The sequence below is a fragment of the Felis catus genome, chromosome D3, assembly GCF_018350175.1.
Source record: "Felis catus isolate Fca126 chromosome D3, F.catus_Fca126_mat1.0, whole genome shotgun sequence".
Lineage (NCBI taxonomy): Eukaryota > Metazoa > Chordata > Mammalia > Carnivora > Felidae > Felis > Felis catus.
The window spans coordinates 69,328,460-69,338,907 of NC_058379.1; the positions used below are offsets into that span (position 1 = coordinate 69,328,460).

At 47.4% G+C, this 10,448-nt stretch overlaps 1 long non-coding RNA gene across 2 annotated transcripts; it reads right to left on the minus strand.

The window, feature by feature from the left end:
* Window positions 1-6,140: 6,140 nt before the first annotated feature.
* On the minus strand, window positions 6,141-10,197 carry LOC102901925. Of its 2 annotated transcripts, XR_006588392.1 has the most exons (4): window positions 9,932-10,197; window positions 9,432-9,658; window positions 7,415-7,755; window positions 6,141-6,400 (listed from the first exon to the last, which is right to left on the minus strand). It is a non-coding gene; the product is annotated as an uncharacterized LOC102901925 (long non-coding RNA). The 2 variants fall into 2 exon arrangements; XR_002737092.2 differs by lacking the exon at window positions 9,932-10,197 and having other exon boundaries at window positions 9,432-9,794.
* Window positions 10,198-10,448: the final 251 nt, after the last annotated feature.

Below are 10,448 nucleotides of genomic sequence, written 5' to 3' on the forward strand. Positions count from 1 at the left end.
GCTTTCTCAGTACCTGTTAGTGCTGGGAAATGCCCGGGAAGCTCGTAAATGAGGGGGTCAGTGATCCACTCAGAGACAAGACAGGTCGAATGAGGTACAGTGTGGGGGTGAGAGCGGTCATGTGCTACTTTGAGACCACACCAAAGACTCTCCAGATTTCTTTGTGCCTCTAAATGGTTAGGAATTAAAGAAAGGGGAGATTCTTTGGGCCCAGAATTGTCAGGCAAGGAGGAAATGAGGGTGAAGAAATGGGGAAACCAGGAGAGAGAGGAAAAAATGGTGAGAAAGTCCCATGATAAAACAAGATAAATGTAGAAGAGTGGAATTTAATTTGATTGGACACAATGCCGAACATGACGATAATGATGCAAAAGTTACACAAAACCCAGAAATATGTTCATTCATAGGGTTCTGTACACCACTGAAAATGCACACAATCCGTGTGGAGGGAGAGACACCTCAAACAACGGTAACGTCGACTGGAGTGCAGAGTGATCAAGGGGGAGTTTTCTACATTGTTTAAATATTTTATAATTCACTGTTCCCGAGAGGTCTGTGAATTTTTCTTTCATTATTTGTTTTTCAACGTTTTTTTTTTATTGTGGTAAAATATACATAACATAAAATTGATCCACTTAGCCATTTCTAAGTGCTCAGTTCAAGCAGCGTTAAGTGCATTCGCATTGTTGTGTAACCATCCTTCTCCAGAACAGAAGTTCTGTATGCATTAAAATGCATAAAAATGCATTAAAATCCCCAAAGAGAAATTCCGTATGCGTTAAACAATAACATCTCCCAGGCCACGGTAGCCACCGTCCTATTTTCTGTCTCCATGAATTTGACCTCTCCAGGTACCGCGTTTAAGTGGAATCATACCATGGTGGTCCTTTTGTGTCTGGCTTATTTCACTGAGCGTATTTTCTTTTAAAAACAAAAACATCTTTCTTTATGTGTATTTGTTTATGAGCGAGTGAGAGAGAAAATGAGCAGGGGAGGAGCAGAGACAGAGGGGGACAGAGGATCCAGAGCGGGCTCAGCATTGACAGCAGTGAGCCCGATGTGGGGCTCAAACTCACGAACCGTGAGATCATGACCTGAGCTGAGGCGGGCCGCTCAACTGACTGAGCCACCCTGGCGCCCCTCACTGAGCATATTTCTGAAGGTTGTCCAAGTTGTAACACCAGTCCAAATTTTATTCCCTTTTAAGATGGAATAAGATGATGTTGAATGGATAGACCACGTTTTGTTTACCCATTCATCCATCCAGGACATTGGGGTAGGACATTGCCACGTTTTGGTCGCTATGAATAATGCTATGAACGTGGGTGTACACATATCTCTTTGAGATCTTGCTTTCAATTCTTTAAGGCATATACCCAGAAGTGGAATTGCTGGATCATATGGTAATCCGTTTCCATAAAACACCCAACGTGGCGCTCGAACTCATGACCCTGAGATCAAGAGCTGCATGCAATTCCGACTGAGCCAGCCGGGCACCCCATCATGTGAATCTGTGAAGTTTTAAGTCATATAACATTTAAAAGATGTCAGCCTGAGATGCGACCTTTCTGCACGACTTTGAGGCTGTCTGTGCTGGTAGCCAGACAGAAGTGTAGGGGTCAGGGACATGGGGAGGTAGAGGAGAGAGGGAAGGAAAATCCTACCAATCAGCTTATTAGATCAAGAAGTTACACCCCCTCTGAGCAATACACAGCTATTTTGCTTCTGGATGGATCGGAAAATAGCCCCCAGACAGGGCTGGCCGGTTGCCTTGTGGTTGAAAGGCAGCCTCTGCACAAGTTAAGGGCAATTTGCAGGCAGAAACCCTGCTCAGTCCCAAGTAGTGGTGAAGACACAGTCGTGGCTGGGTTCACACTTGCTTGACCTCTGGACAGTTTCTGGAAATGCCCCCAAACAGTTGTTAATTAATCCAGAACAGCTTAAAAAGAGTTTCTGAAAGGCTGTGGCCGCCTGGCTGTCTTCACCTTCTCGAGCTTCCCATTTGCCGAGTGAGCTCAATGGTTTTTTTCTGCACATCCACCCATCTTCATCTCTGTTAGCTCCAGTCACGTGCTTTCTGACCCAGAATATTTGCACCGGCACTCCTTCCTGTCTCACTGTTTTGAAGCCTAATTCATCCTCCTGGGGGTATTGCAGTGTATATTAGTTTAAAAATAGACAAAGCAGAGGCGCCTGGGTGGCTCAGTCGGTTGAGCGTCCGACTTCGACTCAGGTCATGATCTCACAGCTCGTGAGTTCGAGCCCCACGTCGGGCTCTGTGCTGACAGCTCAGAGCCTGGAGCCTGCTTCGGATTCTGTGTCTCCCTCTCTCTCTGCCCTTAACCCACTCGCATTCTGTCTCTGTCTCTCTCAAAAATAAATAAACATTAAAAAAAAATTTTTAAATAGACGAAGTCTCCTTGAAGTTCCTAGAAAAAGCATGTCACTGTACTGGGCGGTTTGCAACTGGGGAAAGTGACCTGAAAGAGAGACTTATTCAAAATCTTGATGTGATTGCCATTCAATTAAAGAGGCTGGAAGAGGCCCCCCCTTTGAGGATACTTAGTACATCCACGTGACGTCCCGTGTAGACATTTCCTCTCTCCCATTAGCCTAGAACCTTGCAAAGTGTAATTGCAAGGTTCTTGAACCTTGCAAAGTCCGGCACATGGCAGGCTTTTGGGAACCTGTGAAGATTTTCACTTCGTGCCATGGCTTCCCATTTAGGTAGGAATCAGGCTGGACCGGGCTCCACGGTTTTCTATTGAGCACAGGAGACCGGAGGGAGGCCACCGGCAATGTCACGGAGGGGACCCAGGGTATTCCGGCCCCCAGTCCTCAGGAAGATGCTTGCTCCCACAGCCAGCCGCATTCGGCTTCCCATACTCAGAAGGGAAGTGTGGGCTTTCTACTGAGAAAAACCACAGACCTGCAGTTCTAGGCACTTTCCCAGAAACTTGAGCCTGACCCCAGGATAGCACCCTGCCAAGCTGCCGGGGGCCAGAGCCAGTCTTGGCACTTCCTGGGGGCTTCCTGACTCCCTGCTGCCGGTGCCAGGGCCTCATGGTCTGGAAACTGCCAAGGGGCCGAGGAGCGGCTGAAGTACAAGCTCCTTCCCTGTTCAGATGGTGGAGGAAACACCCACGTGTGGAATGCCTGCTGGCTGTCTGCCCCCAGCTCTGCCCGTTTCCTGTGCCTTGGGCCACCAGGAGCTGTTGGCAAGCCTTCTGCCCAAGACGCAGCAGTCTGGGCCCTTTTAGTTTCCTTCCAATGCATTTGCTTGAATATAAAGGGCTAAGATCCCTGCCCCACCCCCTCTCTCTGCATTTGGAACAGAGACTCAGCAAAAAATTTACTTTTTTTAAGTTTATTTATTTTGAGAGAGAGAGTCAGAGAGAGAGAGAGAGAGAGCATGGGGGAGGGGCAGAGAGAGAGAGAGAGAGAGAGAAAGGGAGAGAGAATCCCAAGCAGGCTCCACCCTGTCAGCTCAGAGACTGAGATGTGCGGGACTCGAACTCACACACCGTGAGATCATGACCGGAGCTGAAATCAAGACGTTTAACCGACTGAGCCGCCCAGGCACCCCTCAGCAAAAACTTTTAACAAGTCCAGTGGTACCTTTAAGTAATTTTGATTCACCCATTGTTATTCTTTATATCTTTTGTCTAACTCGTTCGCGTACCTTTCATGCTTTTATAGTTTTTTGTAACTACCGGAACAATAGAACTGGACCCAGAAAACTGGAAAGCACAGAAAAGAGAAAGAAACCTGTTTACGTGTAATCCCATCATTGTAACAACCGTTTCGTTGTGTTCTCTCTTAGGTGAGCGTCTTGGTTAGCTAAAGTCAGTGAACAGAAAACTCTGTGTGATCCGTTGTGGGTTTTTGTCTTCTTTAACACTGTGCCATTACATTAGCAGTTTTTCCTTGAAACTCTATGTTCCCCACACATCATTTTAGAATTTTTAGAATATTAAAAGATGGCCATACCTTTGAAACTGTCCCTTACCTTTATTTTTTTAAAATTTTACTTCTAGCAGAGTTATTCGTTAAAAAAAAAAAAGAGTGTTGGCTTTCTTTCCCCATTCCCAGCTCCTCATGTGCCGTTCAGTTGTCTTTGTTTCGGTTTTAGTATCTAGGTCCCTGGAGAGTCCCTGCCAATCTGCATGGAAGGCACAGAATTTGTGCCACGTAACTGCTGGGACTTATACCCTAACCCTGTAGGCCTCCCTGCTCTTGGGTGGCCGTGGTGCACAGTGATGAAGGTGGTCCGGCCTGGAACAGAGCCAGCCAGACCCACGGGATCAACGCGTGGGCCATTGTATGTGGTTTCTGAGCAGTGGCAGGGAAAGTGTAACCTGTCTGCGTGTGACCAGGTAGGTGGATGACGGTTTTTGCCAAGGTCCTTGAAGAGGAAAGGAAAGGATAAACTAAGGGTCCTAGAGCGTTCTTGACTAACAAATACAGGAACTCATTAAGGGCTATATACACAAAACCACGTGGGAGGTCATTTTGGGAATGTTTAAGGGATTTTCAAGGGTAATTTTTATTTGATTTTTAACTTGCACTCTGACTCTTGGGCAAGACATGACTCCATGACTGTTGGGAGCGGCTGAAGCTAATTTGGTCGCTTTGCTAGCATCTGTCATGTTCTCTCAGTGAACTCCAGGAAAGGGGAAAAGATAGAGGTCATTCGACCCGTTCCTCCAACTTCTCCATGTGATGGCGTGTTCCAACAAAAGCAAGTCTTCCACCAAATTCTGCCAGGAGCAAGCCTGCAAAAAAGCAGTCTATGTAACCTGCTCTTGTAAAGTCAAGGATGATGGAATCGGCCGACGTTCCATGAGTCCGGCAACAGAGCCCTCCGTGAAGTGGGGAAACCCAGGACCAGGTGGAACTCAACACCCAGGCTGTATTCCAGAGGGGCCAAGCCTGGTCTTGCAAGGGTGGTGGATGCCCTAACGTCCTTCTAGCTAACCACACTGAGCAACGCTCAATTACCCAAGGAAGAGCTAAAACTTATTTCTAACATCTCATGCGTTAATGATTGAGCCTCTTCATTTGCCAAAGGTATCTGAATCTTGCTTACACCTGGAAACAACCAAAACACCCACCAGCACGGGACTGTTTTCATAAAGTTTGGCCCCATTGTGTAACGAACCCCTCTGCTGCTGAAATAAGAAAAAAGTAAGGACGCTGTCTGGGAATTGGTGAAGCGAAACTTCCAGGACGGAGGATTCAGGGCAAGCAGCAAGGTGCAGAGGTATGAGGCATTAGTAGCCCACGTTTTGTGTACATGGAGGTAGAGCGGAATAAGAGTTAATATGTGCACTTGCTTCTAATTGCAAAAAGTCTTTGGAAGGAAACACCAGACACGAATGAGTTACCTCTAGAGGTAGGGGTGGGAAATGGGATTGGAAATGCGGCCAATAGGATAGGAGTGGAAGATAAACTTCTTACTATAATGTGTTTTGATTTTTTTTGGGGGGGGGGGCGTGGGTGGGGAGAGTGATGCCAGCAGGAAAGAGGGGCAGAGGGAGAGAGAGAGAGAGAGAGAGAGAGAGAGAGAGAGAGAGACTCTTTTTTTTTTTTAATGTTTACTTATTTATTTTGACAGAGAGCATGTGTATATCCATGGGAAGGGCAGAAAGAGAGGAGAGAGAGAATCCTACGCAGGCTCCTCTGTGTCAGTGCAGAGCCTGGCATTGGGGCTTGAACCCATGAACTGTGAGATCAGGACCTGAGCTGAAATTAAGAGTCAGACACTTAACTGACTGAGCTACCCGGGTGCCCCTGGGAAGAATCTTAAGCAGGCTCTATGCTCCTCAAAGAGCCCGTCTTGGGACTTAATCCCATGACCTCGATCATGACCTGAGCTGATATCAAGAGTCAGACATTCAACCAACTGAGCCACCCAGGCACCCCTACCGTTTTGATTTTTAACCATGTGAATCTATTACCTATTCTAAGCAAATACATATATAACTTAATTTTCACATACATACAGCATACTATTTATACCAAAGGGTTTTTTTTGTTTTATTTTTAAAGTTTATTCATTTTCGAGAGACAGAGAGACAGAGCATGAGTGGGGGGGGAGGGGCAGAGAGAGAGGGAGACACAGAATCCAAAGCAGGCTCCAAGCTCGGAGCTGTCAGCACAGAGCCCGACGCGGGGCCCGAACCCATGAACTGTGAGATCGTGACTTCAGCTGAAATTAAGAGTCAGACACTTAACCAACTGGGCCACCCAGGCTCCCCTACACCAAAGTATTTTAAAGTCAATTCCAACACAGGCAGTATGACAGCGGCCCTCAATCCTGATGTGATTTGAAGGCAGGGCTTCTCAAACCAGGGGGCCAGGTGCTCAAAACCATAGGACAAACATCTTGCTGGAAGATCTAGAAGGAAAACAGACTTAGAATATTCTGGAGTAGAATGTAGCTTTGCTGAGAGCCCTCCTGACTTGCTGCATCCATTCAGCCATTAACCTTCAGTCCTGTGGGGTGGCATAAGCAACACTCAGGGGATCTCTGTGCCCAATATGCTGTCAGGGTCCATCTTTGTGAGTTTCACCTGCCTGGGGTTTTTGGATTTTCTAAAGCAAATTTCATTTGGTCTCTACAACACCTCTGAGCAAGTAGTAAATATTATCCCTGCTTGACACAAGGAGAAACCAGGGCCCAAAAGCCACGCACGTGATTAGATTAAAGTTATTTGATGACAGTGATGTGCATGTCACTGTCACATGAGCAAAGGCTATGGTCTGTTAGGAATTTACCTATTTCTACATTTAGTTAGGACAAGAGCTATAGTTGTCCTTGTTTTTTGTTTTTATTTTTATTTATTTATTTAAAAAAAATTTTTTTAACGTTTATTTATTTTTGAGACAGGGAGAGACAGAGCATGAACAGGGGAGGGACAGAGAGAGAGGGAGACACAGAATCTGAAACAGGGTCCAGGCTCTGAGCTGTCAGCACAGAGCCTAACGCGGGGCTCGAACTCACGAGCTGTGAGATCATGACCTGAGCTGAAGTCGGACGCTCAACCCACTGAGCCACCCAGGCGCCTCTGTTTTTTGTTTTTATTTACATAGTGATATTTCCTGACAGTTTCTCAAGGAGTGTCTATACACACCCAAGAAGGTCCAGGGACAATGAAAGGAAGAAAAAGAAATTGAAAGCCAAGGGGGATCGGCCCCTGCAGCTGGAGGAGGGGCCACAAAAGTGGCCCTAAGCTTTCTCAGGGCCATTGCTGAAAGGGAACGGCCAGCAACCTGTCCCATGCTAGGCACCTTGAGGAAGGCTGGTCGAACGGCAGTCTGGGCAGAGCTGTGACAGCCCACAGAGCTGACATCTCTGTTTACAAGCAGAGACTGAAAACAAAAGTCGGGAAGTCAAGAGGCTCTTCCTTACCATGGGTAATTCCAGAACGAGAAACTCCAGACCCTCTTCCTGGGAAGGGGGTGAGGCGTGGGCTGATCCCGTGATCGTTGCTCCTTATCAGTATTTCTGCTTCCGACTCTCCTACCGCCAACACTCTCAGCCCAGAGCGGTTGTCACCTTGCAAAGGGCAGGGGCACCAGGGAACACCTCCCTGTGGCATTTGCACTCTGATCGCAATGGCTTCTATTTGCACCACCCTGATGCTCTCGTAGGGACCAGGACGTGGCATTTTCTCGTTTGATTCTTGCATCAACGGGGAGGAAGTTAAGCCAGCTGAACATGATGACCTTCACTGCAGGGAAGGACAAGACCTAGAACAGGAGATGGAACCAGGCCTCGAACCCAAGTTAGGACATGCCCATCAGGAGCTCTTCCAGCCGCCAGTGTCAGAGTGAGGAGTCTCGGGGTCTGGGGCTGCCCACGCTCCTGGCCAGCAGACCCCAGTTCTATCTGCCTCTGTGTCTCCAGTGCCAGTCTGTCAGAGTGGCTTCCCGGGCATATAACCTGGGCGGTCACACAGTCACGTGCTCAGAAAGGCCCACATTTGGTTTAACGCTCTGCTGTCACCACTTAGAAATCCTTCATAATTTTCCCTTTTTTTATTTTAATTTTTTAAAGGTTTATTCATTTTTCAGAGACAGAGACAGAGCGTGAGAGGGGTAGGGGCAGAGAGAGAGGGAGACACAGAATCTGAAACAGCCTCCAGGCTCTGAGCTGTCAGCACAGAGTGCAACGGAGAGGGGCTTGAACTCACGGACCGTGAGGTCATGACCTGAGCCGAAGTCGGACGCTTAACCGACTGAGCCACCCAGGCACCCCATAAGTTTGCCTTTAAAAACAAACAAAAAAAAGAAATCTATTGGGGCGCCTGCGTGGCTCAGTCGGTTAAGCGTCCGACTTCGGCTCAGGTCATGATCTCACGGTTGGGTTTGAGCCCTGCGTCTGGCTCTGCACTGTCAGTTCAAAGCCTGGAACTTGCTTCAGATTCTGTGTCTCCCTCTCTCTCTGCCCCTCCCCAACTCATGCTCTGTCTCTCTCTGTCTCTCAAAAAATGAATAAACATTAAAAAAAATTTTTAAAAAAAGAAATGTATTGTGATAAAGCACACAGAACATAAAATTTACCATTTCTAAGTGGATATTTAGTAGCATTAAGTACATTCACAATGTTGTATAGCGATCATCATTATCCATTTCCAGAATATTTTCGTGACCCCAACCAGAAATTCTGTACCCAGTAACTCCCCATCCTCCGCTGCCCCCAGCCCCTAGGGGCCCCTACCCCACCTCTGTCTCTACGAACTTAACTATACTGGAAACCTCACATAAGTGGAATCATGCAATGTATTTCCTTTTGTGTCTGGCTTGTTTCTCTCTAAATGAGGTTCATCTCTGTTCTAGCATGTGTCAGAATGGCCTTCCTTTCTAAGCCTCTTCCATTGCACGACTTCACCACATTTCCTTTATCCATTCGTCTGTCAGCGGACATTTGGGTTGTTACTATGCTTCTGTCTATTGTGCACACTATTGCTATGAACATTTGTGTATATGTTGCAATTCGTTTTTAATTATTTTTAAACCGGGGAACACGATAATAAATGGCATTTAGTAGGAAAAACCCTTCAAAGCCCAAAGCCAATGGGAAGAAAATAGCAAAAGGGCTCTTGGGTGGTTAATAGTATAAGGAAACTTGCTCAAGGGCAAGGTTGTTTCCCCGTTGACTTCCTTCCCCGTTCATTTGCATCAACTCCTTCGTCCCTGACCAGCTGTCAAAAACCTCCGTTGATTTAAAAAATAACTTTGGTTGGGGGGAAAGGTACATTAAACATATCTACTGACCCTAAATGTGTCCCAATTTCAAAAATGCTTAATATGGATAATTATGCAAGCTGGGTGATGTGTATGTGGAGATTCATTGTACTGTTCTTTTTTTTTTTTTAACATCTGAAAGTTTAGTAAGAATATACAAAATAATTTGAAAAACTTACGAAGTGTATCTTGAAGTGGAGGAAAGAGGGTCCATCCTATTTCCTGACTTAACCCACATTTCCCGGCTGAGTCTCCATCCCGGGGGTTGGAGGTGTGAGACTTGGTTCATGTTCAGGGTCCCGAGAGGGCAAGGAGTCCCCAGGAGGCCGCCGGGGGCCTGAAGGTTTATAAGCTGGTTGCCATGGAGTTGTTCCTTTCCTCTCCACTGCTGGCCCCATACACTGAACTGCAATGAATTCCCGTAAAATTAACCTTCTGGATGGAAAAGCAAGAAGAAGAGGGGGAGCCCCCAGATTTGCTCCTGGGAAGCACTGCCGTCCCCTGCCACCCCAGCAGGGCCAACAAGGGCCGAGCTGCCTGGGAGAAGGGCCCCCCCCCCACCCCGGACTGTAAACGGATGCTTCCTTCAATCCCCAACCCCCGTCCCAGTCCCCCCCACCCCCACCCCTTATATCAGGAATGGTAACAAAAGAAGGAACATTAAACCAGATAGTAATACCCTGCCAGCTTTCATGTGGTCCCGGAACATCTGCTTGAGAAACTACACACTGTGGGGTGAGTCACTGGGGTCTGGCCTCGCATTGGCTGCGAGAATCTCCTGATGCTGGAGGAAAACTGGTCTTTCTCCCATTGGAAGGGAACAGACCCAGGGCCGTCAGCAATTGCATGGCTCGGATGATGCGGCAGCACATTGCTACCCCCGTGGCCTCTCCGCTTCTCCCTGGCCCCTGGCAGTGTGGATGGCCTCCTAAAACTTCTAAGCTTGAAAGAGGTTGGGAAAATGAGAAAGGCGGTCATAGGATAGCCCGGGCGTGTCTGCTCCTTGGAGAACTGGTCACAAAGCCTGCACCTGGTTTAAATGAGCCGGCAATCCTGGGGTGTCAGTCCTGATTGTGATTGAAAAAGTGTGACCGGCTTCTTAATCCCACAATAAAATCTCACTTTCCAAGGTAGCAAGCAGTCCATTCCTGGTTTGGATCTTAAAACTTGGGCCTGGCAGGCAGGTCCCAAAGCAG